The sequence below is a fragment of the Pteronotus mesoamericanus genome, unplaced genomic scaffold (genome assembly GCF_021234165.1).
Source record: "Pteronotus mesoamericanus isolate MK-2021 breed Mesoamerican mustached bat unplaced genomic scaffold, CSHL_Meso_final contig_74, whole genome shotgun sequence".
NCBI lineage: Eukaryota > Metazoa > Chordata > Mammalia > Chiroptera > Mormoopidae > Pteronotus > Pteronotus mesoamericanus.
The window spans coordinates 14,598,453-14,623,667 of record NW_026555247.1 but is presented as its reverse complement, the minus strand read 5'-3'; the positions used below and the strand labels follow the sequence as shown (position 1 = coordinate 14,623,667).

The 25,215-nt window shown below is 33.3% G+C and overlaps 1 protein-coding gene across 1 annotated transcript in view; it reads left to right on the top strand.

Annotated features, from left to right (window-relative positions):
• CCDC178 (coiled-coil domain containing 178) overlaps positions 1 to 25,215 on the top strand; it is a 297,827-nt gene that overhangs the window by 205,405 nt on the left and 67,207 nt on the right. The window lies entirely within an intron of this gene.

Genomic DNA, 25,215 nt, shown 5'->3' with positions numbered 1-25,215 from the left:
TTATTTTTAACAATTTATTTAGCCATAAGAACCTGTAGACTGCTAATGAATCCTTTGCCTTATTGTCATCCATAAAAGGAGAGACCCAAAAATATCCAGAACTTATTTATTTAAAAATTGTGCATTTATTCTCATGTTTAAATTTCAGTCACCTTCAAAGTACTCTCCAATTGATGCAATACATCTATTGAGACATTTTTTCCACTGCTCAAAACTTTTTTGAACTCGTCAATTTTGATGCCATTTTAGTGCTTCTGCCATTTTTTGTTTCACCTCTTCCACATCAGCAAAGCATTTCCCTTTGAGGACTTTTTACACCCACAGAAACAAAAAAAAAAGTTGCTCAGGGTGAGATTGGGTGAATGGGGTGTGGGCGGACATAGGTCGTACTGTTTTTGGTCAAAAAATACTGAACACTCAGCACAGCATGGGCAGGTGCACTTGTAAATCGCCCATCATGAAATGGCAAACGTGTTGAAAGAGTCTTCAAAAAAAAAGAAAACTTGCTGAAGCTGAAGCAGCCTCTCACAGCAACCCCAGCTGGTACACTATACAGATGGGTCCCTAGAACATTCACCTAGCCAGGGAAGTCTGTACTACAAGGGACCCACCCTCCAGAAGATAATTTCATTTTCTGAGAGGGATCCCCCTCATGTTATTGTACTATATGTAGTTTAAAATTCCACTACAATATTTATCCCTCATTTTTACGGACTATTGAGAAGACAGACAGTCAGGATTTGAACACAAGCTCTACTGACAATAGTCAGTGATCTTGGCAAGTAATTTACCTTTCCTGTGTTTTCTCATCTGTAAAATAAGATTTACCTCAGAGGAAAATTGATAATGAGTAACAAAGATACATCCACAGTTACTTTAAAAATAAAAGGGATACTGTACAACTATAAGGAACTATAAAATTCATCTAGTAGGCTGCTTATAAACAGTCCCTATGCTTCTCATCCCTGGACTATTACTGCAGGTTAATGCTTCCAAATATATTAGGAAAAAGAATGGGCATTTTTCTTTTAAAAATTTGTATTGAGCAGTAGCAAGATGAAGGTAGATCAATAAGTAAATGTGTTTGGGAAAGAATAGAGAATACAATTCTTTATATAAAAATCTTAGTGTCCTCAAACCATTGTGCAGCACTCAAGGATAGGGTATATCCATGGAGCATTTGTCTAATCACTTCATGCATTTGACATTGTTATTGAGGTTAAACATGTTCTATTTGTTGCCAAGAACTAAGGAGGAGAAAATCAGTGGCTTATACTGTTTTTTTTTTCCCCTAACCAATAGGAAGAGTAAAAAATTACCTACACTTGTTATCAGTTTGTATAGAATCCTTTGATGGGATATAAATGTTAAATACCTGTATAAATGGTAAACAAACAAACAAACTAATGCCTTTAAGAGAAATTTCTAACATAGTATTTACATAGTAAGAACAAAATTGTCTTGATGTTATTTTTGGATTTAAAGCAAACCTTGATTCAAGATCCAAGGAGTGAGACCCTCGTTTGAACACAGAGCAGGGCATGCTAGGAGGTTGGGTTTATGTTTGTGATGATCCCTTGAACGAAGCACTTTTAGCACACCTGTTTCAGGGAAACTTTCAAAGATTTATTTGTACTTCCAATCATTTTTCATTTCCATCCTTCAGCGATGGAGGTCATTAAGTGCAGGCTGCCCTTGTCAGTGTCATGTAGGATCAATTTGCTGCAATGGACAGAGAGGCCTTATTGATGCTGTTAAATCTGTCAGTGAGAAATCGTATGTCATTAGCGCCTAATGCACTGCTTACAGGGTGGAATTTGGCCATCAAAACTGCAAAAACCCTTTGGTGGTTTAGTGCATTTCTTGGATACTGATATATTTCCCATATATGTAGGTTTTAATCTTTTGACCAACTTAGTTTTAGGTGCACAAAAGTACTATTCAACCCTGATTCCCTTGACAGATAAAGTGGATCTCACCTTTAGAAATTTTTGTGTATCTTTTTCCTATTTTATAATAACTTCAATGCTTTTGCATATGCATTCCTTTTGGCATGATAAATAATTATATTTTAAGTACTATGCTTCTTAGGGAGTATTATTCTCTATACAAAAAATATATATTTTTCATATTTCTGTGTTTTTTATGCTAAGAGCAGCAAAGAAAATGTAATAGAGGAGTAAAACAAATTAAATATAACAAATAAGAATGTTCCCTTCCTTAACACAATTTTATATGCAGGTGCCTCAAATGTTAGAATGTCATAGTATTACTCTTGGTGATAAAATGGCATCTGCTCCTTTTGCATGTGCTTCTTGATAGTTTCCTGTACTTTTAAAATTTGCTGTAATGGATATCTCCCACTTTAAAAATCAGAAATAAACAAAAATAATTATTCAAAATTATTTCCATGTTTGTGGGCAATGAAGAAAAATATCTGAAAAACAGGTTTTACTTCTATATGAAAATAGATATTTTCATCAAAACTTTCAAATAGATATATTTTTTTAAAAATCCATGAATACATTGATAAAGTCACATGTTTATTATAATTGCTGTTTCAAGTTCTTCAGGCCTGCAAAGGAAGGTAAGCTAAGCACGTTGATTTCTTCTGTTGGCTGAAAGCAAGATCTCTCCAAAACTGGTTAAAATATATTTAATTTTTTTGTAAAGGACTTGTAAAACTTTGCTTTGCCTACTCCAATTCTCAGTGCTTTTAAATTAAGAGAATGCAAATTATTACAGAATCAGTCAGAGCTTCACAATCCTGTATGTGAACAGGTATCTGTGTTATGTAGTTTGCAAACATTATCTTTTTAATACCCCTCAGTTATCCTGGAAAATGTTCTATTATTATTATTATTATTATTATCATTATTATTATTATCATCATCATTTCCAATATAAGATATGCAACTAGACTGAGTGTCATAGGTCACCCAAGCAGAGGCAGACTGACTGATATGGGAAGTATCTCATTGTATTGCTCATTAACTAGCATATACTAAAATTAGGCTTTGAGTGGTGATTTTTGTGTACTTGTTTCAGTGTAAATAGAAATTTATTTATTTTTGCTAGGAAAACCATACTTTTAAAAATGGTTTTTGCCTACAGCAGCTGCTTAAAGACTCTGTCAGTATCTCTGCCTCCCTTCCTTAGGGCACAGGTGTGTGCGTACGCACACAGACACATACGCACGCTTGTTCTAAAGGAGTTGCCGCACTTCATAGACTCATAAGCTTGCATTAAATTCTTACTGTTCCTGTCCTCTGAAGAACTCTCAAGAGATCTCAGAAGAGCTTTTGTAATCTCTGAGGCAGGAGTAGGGAGCTGGTCATCTATTGTGTTACCTCAGTGAATCTCCATTCTGTTTTCTAAGCTCTAAGCGTTTACTTCTATCTAATGCTCTAAAAATGTCGGTTCCATTTTTCAGTGAATTGTAGACGTATGTATTTTTATGCAGCTTTGAGATGACCTGTTGAAGACGTGTAGCAATAATCAGCTTTTTAATGTTAACAACATAACAACACCTTAGAAGTGATGTGTAGAGTGTGATGAGATCCCTGATATATTAAAGACTTCCAAGATAAAATTTTCATATATATGTAAATAAATTGTAAAAAATGTGTGTATATAATTTTGATAAAGAAATAAAAGTGTTCTTTATATTACCTGTAAAGTTCTAGAAAAACTTGGAATATTTTCAAGTAAATAAACTATGTTCTATGGAATCCATTCTGATTCAGAACCCTGACTTTTCTTAATGCCGTACTGCAGCTATAAAATGAAATAATAGTTTTTATCACTCAAAAGCCATTTAAAAATTACAATAAAACAAGTAAAATGTTCATTGTATGCACCTTGTATAATAGGTATATTTTCTACTTAGGCTTGTCTAATGCATGACTTACAACTGCAATTGATTTGCAATTCTGTGGAAGCATCAGTATAATGATTTTTTTTTTTAGTTTTGAACTACACATATGCATCACAGTGACATAAACATTTGAGAAAACTGCTCTTGTAATCACCTTTCCCTTAATCTACAGAGCTGTGTCTTATAATCATTTACTAACATAAATATTAATATGGAAAATGCATACTAATATGCTAAATGTTTTCTTTAGGTCATTTGTTCTTCCTTCAGAGTTTTATTCTTATTGAAAGTGAGGAAGAATATCTATGGGCAACTTATTTAATCCCTCCAAGCTTCTGAAAAAATGGGAGTATTAAAGTCTCTTTACCAAGATTGTTGTAAATATATATATAGTAATAGTTAACAATTAGGAAGCACTTACTATATGCTGGCCACTTCAAAAGCTTTTATACATAATCTTATTTAATTTCCTCAACCCTATTAAACATAAATATATATTTTAAATAGAAAGCACCTAAAATAGTTTACTACAAACTGTATGTTTTATACATAGAAGAAATGACTACTGATGTTGTTATCATTCTTTATACTAATATGTGTCCTTTACTTCTTTTAACAAGTCTTGGTGTGGCTAACCTAATATAAAAGACCTTTTAGTCTATAATTGTTGATGCAGCCTGAGAATATGGGATGAATTGTGGGGTGGGGAGACAAAAGAAGTGTAGGGTAATAGTCATATTATGATAATCAGTTAGGAAAGCACACAGGTGCTCTGAGGGATAGAGCAATGGACCAACCCTTCCCTGGCCAGATAAAGCTAACAGGTTACAGAATAGAAAATCACATATATACACATCTATGTGAAGGCATGAGGGGAAGACTTAGCAATGACACATGGATCAGTTGGAGTTACATCTGAATCTAATGCTAAGAAACACCAGCTAAAACATATTATTTATAAAAATATCCCATTCACAATAGCTATAATGATAAAAAATTCCTAGAAATAACCATAATATGAAATTTTATTTGATCCTTCAATATAAATATGTAAAATTTTGAAGAAGTTGGGGAAGATGACAATAAAGACAACACATGATATGACAATATACAATATTTTAATTTGGTGGAATCTGGCATCTTCACATTGCAATTTTAAAGCAATTTGAAGGAATCCACAATTACTCCAGTTATGATACAACTCAACATTATTATTTTATATCCCTATTTCCAGAGAACATATTTTGTATAAAACCAAATATGCTTTACTTATCCATATTGTGTATACCTGTACAAATCTGATTTTCCTACTAATAAAGGAGTTACTCATTTTTTTTGAGGTTAGCTAATTCATTAACCACTAGTTTACAAGTAATATTTCTTCTTTTCTCTTGAAATAGACCTGAATAAATTAACATCACCACACACACATGCACACATGCGCACGCACGCACACACACATACATGCACATTTTACCAGCACAATCTAGCCCTTTCAGTATTTCAGAAAAGTGACTATAAAAAAATAGTGGGGACTGATAGGCATTAGAAATGTTTCCTTTTGTCAGCTGAAAGGCAGCTCTCGCAGCTTTTCTATCAAAGTTACCCTGAATATGGCAGGTGTCCGTTTTAAAATCTTATACTATTCCATCATAGCAAATCACTGGCTTAAAAAAAAGACCCAGCCAACACATTATCTGAGAAAAGGAAAGATGATAAAGCAATTTATAAAATAGTTTTAGAATTTTGTGAATTTTTGTCAGATACGAAATCACTTTCAAATTATTTCCTTTGGTACTGGTAATCAGAGTTGTGTGTTCTTTCAAGGAAAAATTCTCATTTTAAAGAACGATATATTCAATGTACTCATAGGTTATTGAAAAAAGTATATAAAACAAAGCTGCTATCTGCATGATATACATAGAAAAAGAGCAAAAATGTTATCTGTAAAAGCAGAAAAGAATTTGGCTTGCTTGACTTTTTGTATGAAGCATGCTACAGCAATCTTTTGATTCTAATATGAAACTATAGTAAGGATCATTGCACTAATGCATGAGGATTTGTGATAATGTTGCAGAAATTTTACTGTCAAAACTGAACTGCAGTGTAATGACTTTTGTTATCATGGTTTCTAATAACTATTCAGCATGAATTGACCCTACATATGTTTTGCTGCAATAATATGTCAGTAACTCAAAAAGCTAAAAAGGAAATAAAAAAGTCAACACAATACTGTGTATGACTTCATGACAACCTTTCTTCATTCCTATTAATAACATTAAAGCAATTACAGCAAGTACACTATGCAAAATATAAGATCACATGAAAACAAAAGCTTAGGCACATTGTGACAGTTCTGACCAATTACACCTACAGAGCACCAGTCTCCCATCAGTCCCTTACTACTCCAAGTCTGCTACTCTCTGCTGTTGGGAGCCTTTGTCTGTTATGGTTCCTTTCTTCACTGTACAATGTGTTAGTTTCTTCTCTCTTTTATAAAGTAACTCTTTTCTTCCTCCCTCCCTCCCTCCCTCCCTTCCTTCTGCCTCCCTTCCTCCCTCCCTCCCTCTCTTTCTTTTTTCTTTTTTCTTTCTTTTCTTTCTTTCTTTCTTTCTTTCTTTCTTTCTTTCTTTCTTTCTTTCTTTCTTTCTTTCTTTCTTTCTTTCCTTCCTTCCTTCCTTCTTTCCTTCCTTCCTTCCTTCTTTCTTTCTTCCTTTTCTTTCTTTCCTGTCCTTCCTTCCTTCCTTCCTTCCTTCCTTCCTTCCTTTCTTTTTCTTTCTTCTTTCCCTTTGCATCTGTATCTTCATTGAAATATATATTTACTTTAGCATCTCTTCATCACAGTAAATAAGAGAAAATAAAATAGCTACTATTACACACCTCGTATATGACAGTCACCATGCTATGCATTTACCACATATGTAAAGCATTGAACTCTGAACTTACCATATCATAAATAGTCAAAGATAACATTATCTACCTCACCACATCTCATTTTCTTCTCCTTTGAAATACTTCTGTCAATGACTTCTGTGATGTCAAATTCAATAGCATATATCTAGCCTCATCTTGCTCAATAGCTCATCAATATTTGAGCACTGTTAACAATTGTCCTTCTTTAAGCATCTTTTGCCTTGGCGGTAACACCATGGTCTCTATTTTTTCTCCCACCTCACTGGACACTCTATACCCCTTGTATTAACAACTCTTATTTGGCTCAAATTCCAAATGTTGAGACACTCTGTCCAGTGCTCAGTGGTAGGATCCACTCAATTTTTTAACCACATCTTCTCTTTAGGAGGATGCCTGAATGTGGATGAATTGCATGGGCATATTTTAGACCAGAAGAAGACAGGAAAAAAAGAGCACATTTCATTATGACACACATATATTAAAGCATGCTCATCATAAGTATGTAGCTCAATGAATTATTCACAAACTGAATACAACTACCAGTTCAGGAAAAAAAAGACATGATCAGCATTTCCTAAACCCCCTTTATACCCTTTTCTAGCCACTATTCCCCACCAAGGGTAACTATCTGACTTCTAGCAGCATAGATTATATGTATATTTAATCTATGATAAATATGCTTAAATATATGTATGTAATAATGAAATTAAAACTTAATTCAGAATCCTCACTTCCTGCTCTGATCTCGCAGGCTGCATAATCCATCCACTTCCCACCTCATAGCACTCTCTGACTCCCCTCATTCCGCTCTAGCCAAAGGCTGTTCTGTAATCCTAGACCACTAGACTCATTCTCAGTATAGGGTCCTTGAAATTTCAGACCCTTCTAGATGTACATCTTCCCCCAGATCTCCTATACCTGGCTTCATCTAACCATTTAACCTATTTAACTATCCCATTAAAAGTCCCCTCCTTGGAGCAGCCTTTGCAGAGGTCCTAAAGTTGTCCCTCAGCCACCTACTTTCATGTCACTTTTATTTTCTTCATAGCACTTAACATCTGATATTTTATTTTATGTTCATTTGTTCATGGTCTGTTTCTGCCAACTGAATGTCATCTTAATAAGAATGAAGAACTTATTATCTTATTCACAACCATAACTCTAGCACCTAGCGAAGTGCTTGGAAAATATTTTTTCAATTACTAAATGATGGTTCCCAGTGGGGTATCTTACAAAATGTTTATGCATACCCATTGACAGCATTTCTGGTTCTGGAAATTTATAAGAAAATAACCTGAGAAGTCTGCAAAGATATATGTATAATGATGTTGATTATAGTGCTGTTTATTAAAAAGGAAAAAGTTTAGCATATTTAATATGCAATAATATGGATTGTCTAAATATATAATTGGCTTGGTATACAATGGACTATTATACAGTCTTTAAAAGGGGTGATATAAATAGCCATGGTACATATTTAATTGAAAAATCAAACTATAACTCAACATGTACTGTATGATTCCTACTTTCTCTTCTCATTTATATTGGATTTTATTATATTTCTAGAAACCTATATTCCGGTATTGAGCCTCTGGATGATTTTTCACACTCTTTTTCATTCCTTTATTTCATTTTTGTAATGAACATTTATTATTTCATGATATAAAAATGTAGCACTGTTTTTACGTTACAAAATAAAATGCAAAAATTAATAAGTAGGCATTCCAAAGTAATATCATGGGATTGTGAAAAATATAGGACACCTAGTAGAAGAATCTGGAAAAATTCATATTAGATAAAATCCTAAATGCCCCCACATGCCACTGTGAATTTTTTTTACTAAACTTCATTTATTTTGCTTTCTTAAAATAGATATAACTATCATTACAGAATGTAGTTTTGTCTATTTTCATGAGGGTTTGTTATCTCTCCTTTATAGATTGTATTCTTACTTTACACAAGAGTAAGGTGGACCCTACCTGACAATCTGATTTAATGTTCAGAGAAAGAAAAGGAAAAAGCCTACAGCATCCCTTAAAATTTATATTTATAAATTTAAAATCTTTTTTTATGGTGATGTCATGTGCACACTAAAGAAATAAAGAAACATTTTAGTCTTCTTTCAGTTAGAGACACTTGAAGTCAACACAAATTCGAGTGTAAATTCTGTTTTTGATGACACCTTTGGAAAGCTACCCAGTCAGCCTCTTCCCTCCAATGCTCTCTCCTCTTTCTCTGTGTCAGGCGCTGTGAAGGTTATGTGGCTAGATGTATGTGACAGCCCAGCACAGGGGCAATGGCACAGTATATCCCCCTAAATATGTGTTGACAATGGGCTAAATAACTCTCCTTGTTTTGTGATTTCCTTATGGGCATCAATTTCAATTTCTTTTATTGCCTGAAATGCTTTTGAGAAGCATATACTCATATTTTCTCTGAATTATTTGTGTTTGCTTGCTCTTTAACCATGTCTTCAAAAGGCAGCTTGAATCCTCTATTATAAATATAATATATACCACAAGGCAGAAAATTTGAAAGACACAAAAATGAACAAACTTTATCTTTGAATTAATTTAAAGGTATGATATTAGTGACAGAAATAGGAAACAAGTATCTTGATAGTGATTAGCTAAAACAAAGAAAAGGCCAAAGGGTTTTTTAAAGTCCTTCCATGTCTTACTCATTTTAAGACTTTCCTGTGGAGTGCTACCAATTTTCATAGTAGCATCATGTTGTTGATTAACATTTTAATAAGACAACTTTCTTCCAAGTATCTGTTTTGTATGTTCATATTATTCCATCCTTTCAATTTTTATCTCCTATTTAGACTGACTAAATACATTTATAATTAGCTAGAATGTTGATGAGCACATCGAAATTACTTAATGCAGGTCATCTAGTAGCCATTGATTAGATGATCCCCAAGAACCAGTTCCTAGAAGCTACATCAGAATATTAGTGCAACTTCTAATTGCAACTTCACTTACCCTTTAATTGAATATTTAAGCATGTTGTGCATCCACCCACCTAAAAATAATGTGGCTGAGGTCATATTTTTCTACATTTGTCAATGAAAATGTGACAGAGCAGATTCCAAGACCTCCTGAAAGTAAGATGGATTGTCACCATCATTTTTCCTTGTCTCTGTGGCCTGTAATGCTATCACAGAACAAGATTAAATGGGTCTGGCATGATTTGCTATTCAGAAAACCATGTTGGTGTTTCATAGAACCCACAGTTTTCCAGGTGATTAAAATTTGATTGATCACTACTTCTGATATCTTCCCAGGCAACCAAGTAACCAAGTCCAATTTTTTTTTTTTTACATCTTTAAAGATATGTAAATGTTTGGTATTTTCCAAATTATTTTCATTTTATATTTAAAAAGCCCTTCACATACTGCAAAGACTCCTTCTTGATTTTCATACAGACAGCTGCTTTACCTATTCTTGTGATTTTCATATATAGACAGATCTTTTTGTTTTCTTATTAAATGTCTACATGGCTAACTCATTCTCTTCAGGCACCTGTCCTTCTACCATGGCTATTGCACTCAGATCAACAGTTGACAAATACTTTCTCCTAAAAGGCAGGTAAAGAAGTCATTTAACTCCAGCCTGTTTGGTGCTCTTCATTCAATAATTCACTGTAATTAAACAAATATCGGTGGAGCACATACTATTTTTTCTTCTTCATCTTTTAGCATAGCTGTTTATTTTCTAATTCTCCTCGTTAATTGATTTGAAGAATTATGGCCATATTCATGGTGCTCTGTTGATAATAGCTCCTGTTCTATCTTTGTAATGTATCTCTATGAATCTGTGCCATGTTTTATTTTGCATTTGTCTTTATTAATCAGAATTAATTTAAATTTGAAGCGCTTTCCCTTTGTCTTTAATGCCATATAGATTTCTGAGTTTAACCAATTTTGTCTCTTGCTATTTTTATTGCCCTTCTAATATACAGCCAGATTATGTTTCTCATGTGGTTTATTGCCGGTCCCCAACCTAACTAATATGTACATTCCTAAAAGTCTCTATTTTAATCTTCATCACTTCATTTTGGAGCATCTGCTGTGCTAGGTGGAGGAATAAGACAGATGAAAGGATATGGACAATGTCCACACTTAAGGTTCTGGTTAGTATACTTTAAAAAAACTTTCTTTACCCCTGAATTTATTTCATTACCTCATTATCACATGCTTCAAGATTTACATCTACCATAATTTCCTTAACTATTTCATAGTAACAAAAATCAAGGCAAGATAAATCCAATTACCTTTATACTTAAAATACTGTTTCCAAAGTGATGATGTCTCTGAATTACTTTCCCAGGACAGATTTCGGTAAAATCCCCCAGCAATATGTGATTTATATCAGAAATTTCCACTAAATCGAGGCATAATATTCTGGTATCATACTCCACATATGTCCGCCATGGGGATGTCCACCATGGCAAATCTTGAATATTTGTAAAGAAACACATCAGCAGTATTGATGACCTACAATTTATTGATCATCTAATATATCACTTTTATTTGATCATACATTTGAGCATCTGTGCATATTATGTAGGAATTTGTTTTAAACAAAACAAAACCACTGTGTGACAACCTGCCTGAACTGTCTTTCCTCATTCTAACCTCCACTTGTCTCATCTCCATATAATTCATGCTAAGATTTCAGATTTAAGATTTTCTATTTAAAGAGTTTTTCTACAGAAGGAGAATGAATGGTTTTAAAGGGGATATATGCCTTTGGGAGTCATTTAATAAAGTACCAGAAATAGATTTTCAGACTCTCCCCTAATCAACATCAAAATAAAATCAAATATTTAGGCGTATTAGTAAACTTAAAGTAAAATTTATGGATTACTTTTTATTTGGAAAATCAAAACCTAACAGTGTATTACTGCCATTTAATATGTATTTCACTGAGGGGAGAGTTTTATAATGTTTTAAGCTGAGTTGAATATACTATCATTAAATTCATCCATTTACATATTTTATTTTTTTACACATTTTCTTAATGTTCATATTTTATCAATAAAAATTTTACACTTGCAGATTCTTCTAGTTTGGAGTTGAAAAGAAAATGGGTAACATATATTAGAAATAATGTCACTGTACTGGATTATAAAAGTGTAAGATAAAAAGGTAACCATGCCATTAAAATTAAAGTAAACCTAATAAAAATAGCTGAAATATTTCATGTTTTAATGGGTTGGAAAACATATTAAATAAATGCATAGCTTTTCTAGATTTTAGGACATATAATATTGTAGATGTTGGTGAAGTGCAAGATTTTTCTTCAGCATAAAAGAGCAAGACTATGCAGAAATGTTGCTATGTAGTAGAATAGACCATCTTTATATCACTTGCTTATGGGTAATAAAGGAAATGTTTTTGTTGTTTGTTGTTGGTTTTTACTTTGTTTTTAGTGACAATGCCTTTTAAATTAAATTTTCTGCCTTGTTTCCAGTTCATGTTAAAGTCCATTTTGAGAGAAATATTATATTTTTATAAAACTTACCACACATAAGCACCACGTATTTTCTCAAAGAGACTTCCAATTTAACAAATTTTATACTATGAGAAAGTTCAAAGTCTGTTTCAGCATGATAATGTTTTTCCTAAGCATCAGATTCACTTTTTCCACCAATGGTAGAAAAGCTGGCAGTGAGTCCAGATTTCAAAGTTCAGCAAGAATGTGCTATTTCAGAAAACTAAAACTCAAAAAATAGAAAAGAAAAAATGGTTGCAATAATAGAGGACATAAAATTCCTTATTCACTTATTCAACAAAAATGTGTGAGGAAACTAGAACTCTGCTAGACATTGAAAATTCAAGGACAAGACAATGTACCCATGTAGGAGGAGATTAATTGACACAATTAACAATAGAGTTTCCTCAAAAGATGTTATAAAATCTCTCGGGCAAGTATTTTTCATAGATTATTAAATGGAAATTTAATAATGGCTAAATTTATTAGATATGATAAATTTAAATTTCCGTAAAACAGCATTTATCAATCAGAAATTCACTTTAGTTGGCTCCTTCTATGAGTGGTGCTCTAAGGATGTGTCCATAAATACAGGTGAACCCTTGAACAACAAGGGCTTAGGGGTACCTATGCCCTCAAGTTGAAAATCCATGTATAACTTTTGATGCTACAGTCAGCCCTTCACGATCAACCACAAATGGAAAACAGTATTTTCCGTCCGAGGTTGGGAATTCAAAACTACTGTTCCCGATCTGCAGTTGGTTGAATCAGTGGATGCAAAACCCATGGAAATAATAGGGAGCAACCAGAGGGAATGACTGGAGGGCTGTTCAAGGTTCATCTGTAATTTATGAAGTTACTTTAAGAAACTAAGGAAACTTGAGACTCTATAACTCATCCCAGACTTTAGAAAGCAGTAAATACTTGTACTGGGACTAGAAGGTGGATGTGTGAGAAGAGAAACACACTTCGGAGAAAGGTGTGCGTAAACTTAGACCAAAATATGGGGGAACGTTGAATTGACAGGAAGCTGCAAATAAATGCTAGGCAGAGGAAGGTGCAAAAAGCGCTTTACATGGCATTATTGTTCTCGGTGCTTCATAAACAGTGTTTCACGGAGAATTTATAATAACCCTTTGGAGCAGGCATAAATTGCCCCATTTTATGTAGGTGTAAACAGAGAATCCAGTAATGAGATGACTTTGCCTGTAAGGCCCATGCTGTTGTGTGCTTCATGAAAATAAAGTCCAGCTGTGTTCAATTGACCCTTTCAGTCTTCCTATGTCTTCTCATAACCCCACAGGTCTGTCTGAATGCCCCTGGCTCCTGACCTTCACTACGTGGCTGAATGAGAAATGTCTTTTAGCCTGCTTGCTTATTTGTTTGCTTACTGTCAAGTTTATATTTTATTAAATATTGGGAATCACTGGATCTATGACAGTTTTCTCTTAGGTTTCCCTAATTTCACTTCTGTCTAATTTATTATTTGTCCAAAAATCTATTATGATTACCATATTTTGCTGTGTATAGTGCACACCTTTCTGCCCAGACTTTTTGAGGGGATAATAAAGATCTGCATTATACAAGGGTAGTACTAATTCCATATCTATATAAATGTTTTTAAACCTTTTATTTATGCTTATGTGTTAAAAGTGTCACTAGAAAACAATAATGATACCTGCATGCAAAATAATAACCTGGAAGGTGATAATTGGTTTTGTTTCTAAATATAAATAAATTAAAAATTGAAATAAAAAATTTAGCCAAACCTTCCAGGCTTCTCTTTTCTTTCAGAGAGGGACTGTAAAAATCATCTTTAACAAGGATGATTTTTTTTCCTCTGCCACATTTAGCACTATTTTTTCACCCACGCTAGTTGGGAACTATTTAAATAATTTGCCAGCCCTGGTTCATAAGTTTGAAACCACATCTGGTGACCATTTCAGAGACAAACTGATAAAACTTTCAACATTGGGGCAGGAGGAAGTAGAATAAAAAGTTGGCTTGTAGCAATTCTTAAAAGCTAAGAAAGCCCTTGGACATATTTTTGAACTATAAAGTCCTGAGAACAGGAATTACTTAAAATTCGCCTCTTTCCTGGAACATAGGTGGTATTCCATGGGCTTTGATTGATGATTGTAAGTAAACTGACCTTTTCTCATCCATTCTCCTTCCACCTAGATAGAGGCAGAAGCCAGATCACGGTAGGAATGACATTTCAGTCAAGTGAGTAGTACAAGCACATGTGTCCAGGGAGGCAATTTCTTTTTTCCATTTCTTTAACAAGTATTCTTGAATTCTTGTGGTAAAACTATCTCTGTAGTAGGTGCTCATACATTAGTCATAGGAGGGATCCAAGGTAGTGATTGGAAGTCTGTGCCTGTCCATCACGGAATGTATAGCCTCACTCTGTAGGCAGAACCTTTACATGTTAAGCCGTCAGGAGCACTCACTAAGAATAGAAAGTGAAAGATAAGAGTTTTTTCACATGAAAAATATTCAGTGATCCTTTGTCATATTTATTTGATTTGAAGACATAACTCATAGGAAAATTCAGTGCAAAGTGGTTTCAGCTCAAGATGGCTCATCTAAATGGGAATGGAAGAGGAAGGTGATTATGGAAAGGGCTGTCTTTTCATTGGGCAGGAGAATCCGATTCACTAACTACACATAAAGGGCAAGGAATAGTATCAGGTGCCTTGCTCTGATGATCTACCAGAATGGAGACATTCTGATATGATATTTCAAGTTTTAGAACAGAAATAGTGTATTAAAACTAGTATTTTAAAATCATATTTTCACAATGACATCTTTAAAATTTTATATATTTCTTATTTTATATACCAGCAGACAAAATATTTTTCTAAAGAATCAAATACAGTTTTAAAACTAAATGTTGTTGTAAAAGGTACCCAAGTAAGTTTAAATAACTTGATTGCATTTTAAATTATTATTCAATTTGAAGTGCAAATACTCTTTGAAAGACTAAGCACTTGTTTTTACTATTTTTGGCACTGCTTTGTTGTATATATAGGTTGATCCACTTGTGTAGGTTTTTTCCTGTCTTTGATTCTATATTTTCTGAAGACAGAAACCTCTATAACTAACTTATTTTTTGTCTCTACTTACACATTGTCAGTCAATGCTGATTGAATTGAACCCTCCCCCCCTTGAATGTTATTTTTGTTCCTGAAAAACCTCATTTTGGCGGTTTTTTTTTTTACCTTTCTTACAAAACATAAGTCTGAGTATATTCTTAATCCAGCATTGTTTTTTTCATAAAGAAGAAAATATGCTTTTAATCATAAAACATTACCTACATGTCAGTCTGGTTTTTTCTGCAACTGGAGCCCTCCACTGTTTGAGTCACTGTAATAAATATATCTTATAAATAAAATAATAAGTGCTTTTTTTACTGTTGTCTAGGTGACATTAGACCTTTCCACAAGTTACAGGGACTGACTTGGGATAATGGAACAAATCCGTGGGGAGAACTATCTCAGTGTGTGGACTATGTGAATGGATTATCTTATGGATTGAAGCCTGTGATTTTCAGGCTGATGTCCAGACACCAGATGGCTTTAAAATCTTTTCATCCAGAACACTAGCAGCCTGCTTTAGTCACATTGCTCTTGCTAATATTTGTAGAGCATCTATGTGGTCCCCAGTGCATGCACTTATTATTCTATTAGGCAGACATTATTCCTTTTGAAGCTAGATCACAGGGCTCCTGGGCTGTGTTTCAATCATTGACATTATTCACTATTTGTCCAGCCTTAGGCTGCAAAGTTCCTATATATGCATCTTTTCGGGAAGGACTTTTCAATGCCCTGCTCGTAAATGGCTTGCCACTATCTGGAATTTCAAATTGACCAGCTCCTCTTTCTACCCAAATACGTGTTCATAATAGGCAGTCCTAGTTGCTAAGAAGTCAAATATCCTGCTTTCCAAAGATTGATGTAACAACTTGTTTGTGAGGGGCTAGCACAAAAACTTCCTTGTCATTTTCAGAACTACACAGGCTTTCTTTGGACACTAAGATATTGGTGATCAGGGCTCTTCATTTCAAGAATTCCAAGTATTCCTACAATATTACCTGTGTTTTTATCCTCTCCTGGGCTTTTGTTTCCTCTTGATTTATATGGACCAGAATTTCCCACTTGTACAGGGGTATGTCTGGACTCTGAATGCCTGGACTCTTTCGAACATCGATCTATATACAGTGTAGAAAAAATAAAAAGAGCCTTTCTTTGCCCGTTTAATCAGCTTTGATTGCATACTTTCTGCAATAAGAATTGTTATCGTACAACTTAAATTTGTAATTTTGTTACCGTCTTATGTACTAGAGTTCTGAATTTACCTAAGTTGACAAAGAAATGAAATTTTGCAGCTTTTGTCTGACATGCACACTGTTTATGATTTGAGGGATTATACTTGTTTTCAGCATTAAATTCACAGAATAAGCAAAATGTCAAACTTTGTTTACTAATTTTATACTTATCTGTTCTTTTAATATCCTGTCTTGGTTCTCTAGTTATAACATAGATGAACCTAAAGTTTGCTAGAAACATTTGCCATTAGCTTCTTCTAAAAAAAAATTAAATTTGAGGATAATCCTACCTCCAGAGCTTATTCTGTTCCTGGCCATTGACTGTGACAGTGGAAGGCTCATCTGAAAGCACTGGAGCATCCCATCTAAAAGCATAAAACATATTACATTTCATGAAAAAGCTAATTCAGATTGTTTAATTCTGGTAATATTGCCTCTGTCACCTTCAAAATCAAAATGTTCTTTCCTGTTATTATAAGGAAAACAACCAAATTGCTAAAAAACCCATTTGAATACACAGCTGCCTTATGTTGCATACTAATTTGATTAAAAACGCTCGCGCCTCACCAGCATTTTTACATAAAGCACATTGGTGAATTTAACAAAGACTGTTTTAAAAATATATCTGACGTGGTGTGGATGGCCACAGTCTGCAGCAATGACCACTGGCCCCCCTGGACTGAGCAGAAATCTTTCCGGCTGTCTTGGAAGACATGAAACAATTGTCGAGCTGTATTTGTTTGCTCAGTGCTTTGGGCACTGAGCCAACCTCATTGCAAATAACTGCATTAGTCAAGTGTATCGAAATTATTACAACACAGCGTCCATCCCAGTTATTGCTGTTGAAGCAGTTTCTGAATCTTCTTGTCACTAGAAAACATTTATTTGAAGGGGGAGCATCACATAAATTCAGGTCCAGTTGGATTTATAGAAAAGTGGCAAGCTAACTTTCACAAGTGGCTTTATTTGTCCTGTCTCCACAAGAAGGAGCCTTTGGAGGGATCATTGTTAGGATCTTACTAAGTCAGAAGGCTTTCCGACCCCTGTAAGGATAGTTTCCATCCTGGGTTTTTCTTTCCTTTCTGCATTGCTTTCTTGAGGTGATTTTTATCCAGTCTTAATATGTATCTACATTTTAACCGACTTTCCCTTTGTTTCTAACAATGGGTGTGGAGAGTAAAAGATTTGGTATCCAGAAAAAGCCAAGCTTCTGACGTCTATGTGACCAAATAGACTGAGATTTTAGAAATCTTATCCCATATCTTATAGGTGAGCTACAAATAAGGTCTGCAAACAGAAAGACATTTCAGGTCTTTCTTGATGACTGTTCTGGTGAATTTATACATCAATGAACATATTGTCCAAATGCCTCATTACTCTCCAACAATAAGATATGTTATTTCAGAAGACACATTAACTTCTTAATCCACAAGGTTGCTAAGTAGATATAAAAATTTATCTGACATAAACCATCTTGACTATATAGGATTCCAAGTTAATTCTGCATTACATGTTTGGGTTTGTTTTTGATTTGGGTTTTGGCTGATTGAGTTGCCTGCTCTACCTTCCTACTTGTTCCCCTTATATTATCTAGAGACCCATTTTACTCTTATATAGTCCAGGTTACTGGGTGCCATAAGTTGTTCTTAGAATCTTATATTAATAATTGCATTGCCTGTGATATGAAAATAATGATGTCTGAAATTTATCTTTCAAGTCTATTCAGAAGACTAATGAAAAAGTATGTACAAGCTATTTCAAACTCAAGGAATTTTCTATCATAATTTGATTTTTAGCATAAATTTGCCATGTGACCTCCAAAATTAAATACATCTTGAAAAATGTAACAAACTTATGGAAAAACAAGCACAGCGATATTTTTCTCAAAAGTTACAATGAATAAAACAATTAATTTCCATCAGGTTTTATTTTATTAAAATCTATTTGATAGAAAGTTTGAATTAACCAAATACAAAATGTTTCTATGTTATATAATATTTTCATATTGTATGTTCTTATAATATATAAGCAGAATCGTGCAGGAAAATAATTCTGCTGAGAATGAGCAGAATTAGTCCTCTGATTCTCTGTTACGGTCCTTTAGTAAAGAGAGTGCTACATCTGCCCTGGCTGGGTACTCAGTTGGTTGGAGCATTGTCCCATACACCAGAAGGTCGTGGGTTCAACCCCTGGTCAGGACAAGTGTTGGAGGCAACTGATCAGTGTTTCTCTCTCACATTGATGTTTCGCTCTCTCTAAAAATCAATGAAGGTATCCTTGAGTAAGAATTAAAAAAATAAGAGTGCACGGCATCTATATTTAACTTAAAAATAAGCTTTTCTCTCAGTAGTATTTATCAGCCCCCCACTCTGGCAAGTACTCTAACATTTCTAAGAGTCTTTAAGAATAAATGCACAGCTAGGAGATAGTTAAGTAAAATATAATGCAACTACAAAATTAAATATAAAAGTATCTGACAAACTATAAATCATAAGTTAACAAATGCCATGGAAATTACCTTGATGTGATGTAAATTGATAAAAATATATATACAACAACATAAAAGTAATATAGTAATAAGGTTAAACTTTGTGAGATATATAATCATATGCTGTTTTTAAATCATATTAAATAAAACACTTGTGCTCATATATCTTTATAATTTCCCCAATTTTCTAAATATTGTTTCACAACTTTATATGATTTCATAAGTTAAAAACACACTAAATGTTAATTTTTCAAAATCATATTATTAGGTTACAAAAGAAGTTAATACACTACCTTTGAAACAGGTGATTTATCCTATTCTAAATCTTGCATTTGATTAGTCCTCAACTTTTTTTGGTCTGTTTTATAGTAAATTACTATTAAGTTTGTGGGGAGAAATACTTAGTCATTTTCTTGTCAGTTTATTAGAACCAAACGTCATTATAAATTTAAATTTTATCTCTGGTGTTTACATTATAGTGACAATTTATTTGGATTTCATTCTGATAGTAGAGATGGAGTAGGAGTTGTTTTCTATAGGAAGTTTAGGAATTCTTGCAATATTTTAGGATATACTTAGTGTTGGAGTTACAGTTTTACCTGAGATTATATGAAGGATGGGAAAAAGGTCTCTGAAATTATAATATATAATTTTTAGCCCTCATCCTTGTTCACTACCTGTTTTTTACACTTTCCTTTGACAAAAATGAAGGTATCCTTAAATCTTTATTTGATAATTCCCCTTAAAATAAAAATAGACAAAAGTAACAATTCATAGTCAGTATACAGAACAAAAATTCCCAAAGAATTTTTAATCTGGTGATTTGCTTTAAAACCTCCAGAAGTATTTTGTGTCTAAAACTACCTGTAAATAAAAACATAGGTATAAAACAAATAAGCTGGGAAGTTGTCATTTGCATAATAAATATTTTTTTATTATTGTTCATTTCATAATTATGAAAAATTCAAAAATGGTCCTATTACACAATGCAAAAATATATATATTCTAGTGCCAGAGTCTCTTTTGGTAGAAACTTTTAGAATGTTCTACTACAACACAATGTAGTTATCACAACTTATTACTAGAAACTGAGTTAGAATGTTTGAAGCCTAATCTTTTCATTTCCTTGGGTTCCTGTAACAAAGTACCACAAACTGGATGGCTAGGAAAAACCAAAATTGATTATCTTACAGTTCTGGAAAATACAAATCCAAGATGAAGATGTCAGAAGAGCCATGCTCTCTCTGGAGGCTCTAGACAAGGATCTGTCTCAAGCCTCTCTTTTAGCTTCAGGTAGCTTTAGGCATTCATTGGCTTGTAGATCATTGCCATATTCACAGTGTCTCTGCCCTCTTTGGGTGTCTCTCTGGGTTCAAATGTCTCCTTTGTAAAAAGACACTGGTTATATTGAATGAGAGCCCACACTATTGACCTAATTTTACCTTGATTCCCCCTATTTCCAAACAGGTCACATTCTGAGGTACTGGGAATAAGACTTTAATGTATCTTTTTAGGGGAACAGAATTCAACTGTGAATACATATGATTTATCATTCTTACAAACCTTAAGTTTCCAGGTTGATCTTTTATGTTTAGAAGGGTTAAAATTACTTTTCAGTATGAAGCATATTGAGGGCTTATGTTTAAGCGAGTACTTTTCTTGAGGACAAATCCCTTGACTTAGTGTACCCTTGAAGAACTTATACACTGTACTAAAAATCAGCAAAACCCAGCTCATCATTAGGCCTTCCTTACAGAGAGTTAAAGAAAGCTAAGGGTGCATCCAGAGGGCTGTGTTCTTTGCTGCTTAGTCTCTAAGTCCAGAGGAAGATTTTTGAACTTACAAGGGGACATGAAGATCAAGGCATTTTAGGTTGGAAGCACCTCTTTTCATTTCACAGATGAAGAAACACTTGAAGGCCCTGAGCAATATTTGGGCCAGAAAAAAAAAGAACTTGCTGGCAGATGGATTAAGCAGACAAAGTTTCATCCATAAAAATTATTTATGCCCCTAAATATACAAAATTAGAGGTGTCATTTGGGAAGCTGATAGTTTCATACTTAACAAACATAGTTAGTAAAATGCATACACATCACACAAATGAAACTCCCAAAATATACGCTACCACTTTGTAACATACTGGTTAAAACTAGGCTACGCAGAAGCTATGGAAGGAATAAAATGAACTTAGAGGAAGCAGAACCATTAATATCTGCCCTAGGACATTATAAGCCTGAGGTTTGAATTCACTTTTTCTTTATTGTGCCGTTTGTATTTTTTTTCCTCCTAATTCTGCTCTGATAATTTAGCACTGAAGCAACTAAAGTAGAATAAGTTGTGACATCTTTGCCTTTTCAGTTGTTTTTTTTAAGTAACACAAAGACAGATGACAGTTAATCGCATGTGCCATTATGCAATGCTTACAAAATAATTGTATGTATTGGTTGGAATAGCCAAAAATTTCTATATGTTAAAGGTAGCACAATTCTATTTCTAATATAATGTTTTTATCATACACATAAATGTCAGAGCTGAGTTAAAGTGAGGAATCATTTACTTTATGAGAGTCAATCAAATATTAGTTGTAGAAGACATTTCTATATTTCTGAATATAGTCTTATATTTAGTAATGAAAGTTTAAATTATCTTTGAATGAGTATATGAAATAGCTTTCAGTAGCACACATAGATTGTTTCATTTCTCACTGAAGTATAGATTGTAGCATTATCATAAATTAGTAATAGTTACTCATTTTTTTCTTCTAAAATATTTTAAATGTTAAGTAGTATAATTTACGTTCTCAAATACTTGCATACTTTTTTGCTTTTTAGTTGGGTTTGTTTTATAAAGGTTTCATTTGTAGTAAGTGCATGTTGTACTTATTTTATATTAAAACAGTAGAATATAGGAAGTTGTCTTTCTCAAGGCTATCGAAAATCAGTTCAGGCTACCAAAACATCCATTATACAAAAATGGTTTGAAGGGTGAGTGATGGGATTTATGTTTGAACAGCACATGCCAAATAAAAGTTATGTGTCCCTGGCCAAAGGTTTCTAGATGTGGGGAGAAAAAAAAATCTTATGTTTTTAAACATTGATGTAGGTTATAAAATATTGAAAACAGGTCATTCCTTTGACAATCAACTAGAAATCCAGCCTAATGCATCCTAATGTGGTTTCTTTTAAATATATACTCATTCATTGCATGTTTGTTAAAGCTAGCATCATCTACCATTCAATTACATATTATATTAAAAGCCTTTTATTTGGAAATCTGGTGTCTCTCAGGCTACACCTGTGATGCTGTTACTCTGTTACTGCATGCATTTTCATTACAGGAAATGCGAAGCTTGAACTATTTTAACTATATGTAAATAGGATAGAATTACTTTATCAAGACACCTAAGAATTCAAACAGATAAAGGCCAAAGCAAATCAGAGTAAACTTTTGATATATAGTTCCATGTGTTAGACTCTAAATTTCTAATGAGAAGAGATAAAATTGAATGTATTATTTGTTCCTTTTAGCACTCTATTCAGGACTTCGTAAATATTTAATAACTGTTTATTAAAATGTTAGCTAGCAAATATTTAATAAGAACCTGCTATATTCTCAGCATTATGGTCAATACTAGAGACTCACTGTGAATACCCAAGATAAAAGGCAGAAATAGATATTAAGTTAACTTTTATTTATCATTTACTATGACGTTATCAACAGTAAATCATTTATTAAGTGCTATAGGCATCAGTCCTATACAAGTTTTATAAATACATTTCTTAATCCTCATAGCAATACTGTGTAGAAGTATTATTATTGCCATTTTACAGATGAGGAAATTTAGAATTAGAATAATTCTAAAATAAATAATTTAAATAAAATTAAATTATTAAATTATTTATTTAATAAATAATTAAATTATTTATTAAATAATTATTTTATTTATTATTAAATAAAATAAGTAATTTATTTTCTTCTAACTCAAGTAACTTATTTTCTTAAGTAATATATTGTTAAGAGCACATCAACCTAGAAAACTCTACATACTAATTCCAAAACCTTAACTATCATTCTAAGCATCTTTAAAAATAATTGTTTTTCCTTCTTCTAGTATATTGCATAGTACCATATGATTTCAATATTTATGTGTTTTGTTAGACTGAAATAATGTAATGATGAGAAGTTAAGGGACAAAAGGTACTGAATGTGACTCTAGCATGCAATCTGCCTTTTAAAATATCATATATACATAATTGCTAAGAAGTTTGAGCTTTAGTGTTATGCTATATTTTATTTTTTAATCTGATTCTAGAGGTTTGGTTACTCCTCAGAATTTTTTTCTGGATATAGGGTAAAGAAACATACTGGAGAATATAACAACTTTTGAATTCTACCCTCATACTTTAATTTATATGAAATTATGATTAAAAAAACTAATTAGCACCCAAACCTGGTGACTCAAGATTATTCTATAGTTAGAAAACTATTTTGACAGCCTTTAAAATTTAACATATTAATGTTATGCTCACTGCATTAAAAGATTTCTAAGTTTGTCTTATTTTTCAGTGATTTTGAAAACAATAGTAGCTTTGGGATTATATGGAATTTAAAAACCTGGTTGAATCCCTCTGTCAACATATCAACAAGGTGGCTCTTTATTTTGCTTGATGAGCTTTGAAAACCTTTATAATTTTTATATGGATATGTCTATTTTTAAATTTTCTGTCTCTACTTGGCTCCATTTTGGTAAATTGTAGTTTCTAAAAATGTTACTTGGCCTTCTGCTATTCAACAATCTAAAATAATATGCTTACTTGTACCTATTACAAATGAACATTATTGAGATTATTATACTTTTTCCTTTCTTCTTGGGACTCTGTTTAAAATTGTGTTATTTAAAAACTTCAGGCCCATAGTATTTTGCAGTATTTTTTCCATCCTATTATCACTTCATTGTAGTTTTAGATCTACAATTACTATCTATACTTAATGCTGTCTACTACAATTTCCAAAATCAATTTCTGGGGGGAAGAATCCTGTCCTCTGGCATTTTCCCCAGGAAGGGCTCACCATGTGCTATTTCCGAGTTCTCACATGTATAGATTGGATGCCAGCAGGGCGGACTGGCTCCTACTTTCTTTTGTTCAAGACATTTTTAAAGAATTGCTCTGTTGTTATATTGCTTTACATATTGTTATTGAGAAGCTTACTGATTTTTCTTTCCTTCCTAAATGACTTGGATTTTTTGCCCATACGATTATTTACTTTATCTATAAAGTGTATTAGTTTATGAACCTATGTATCTAGAAGGTGACCATTCTGGGGCATACCCAGTGTGCCCTTTCCATATGTAGAGTCTGGCCTTTCATTTCAAAAAAGTATTCTTGAGTCATTGCCATACAGTTAGTTCTGTTCAACTGATATATATTTTTATCTTCAGAGACTTCAGTTAGGTAAGGTCATTGTCTTTAGCCATTGTCTTCTATTCTCTCACCAAGGGATGCATCTGCCTTTCACGGTGCGCTCTCTCAACCTGAAATAGTGCTCTTCCAAAACTGCTGCGTCAGGTTCCACACATTTAGTAGCGAGTATTTGAACCATCATGTATCAAATCTTCTGCAGGTATTTTTATTCCAAAAGGGCCCTCTCCTCTGAGGATAAAGCCTCGGTGATGCCACCCGGAGCCTTTCCCACTCTTCCCGTAGTCTCTGCCCAATGCTTCATTCCGGTGTGTGCTCCGGAGCTGGCGCTGCTGGGCTGTGGAAATGTATTTCCTTGCTTTCATGTACATTGGGGCTTTTAGTCTTTCTGTCTTCTAATTACATTGTCGGCATGAACCAAAGGTGACTCGTTAGCTCACCTTTTCGATGTTTGTACGTGTAAAGAGACTGAAATGAAGACGATCTCCATTACCTTAGCTCTTTCTTTCATTCTCATTCTATTACACCAGTGGTACATGTCTAAGCCTTTCTTATTCCATCCTTCATATTTCCTCATATCACTTCTCAACCTATTACATGTTTGAATATTTGTATACTATATTTCTAGAAGTTCTGTTTTATTTTTATTTCTCTTTGTTTATTCTTAATATTCTCTTTTATCTGGT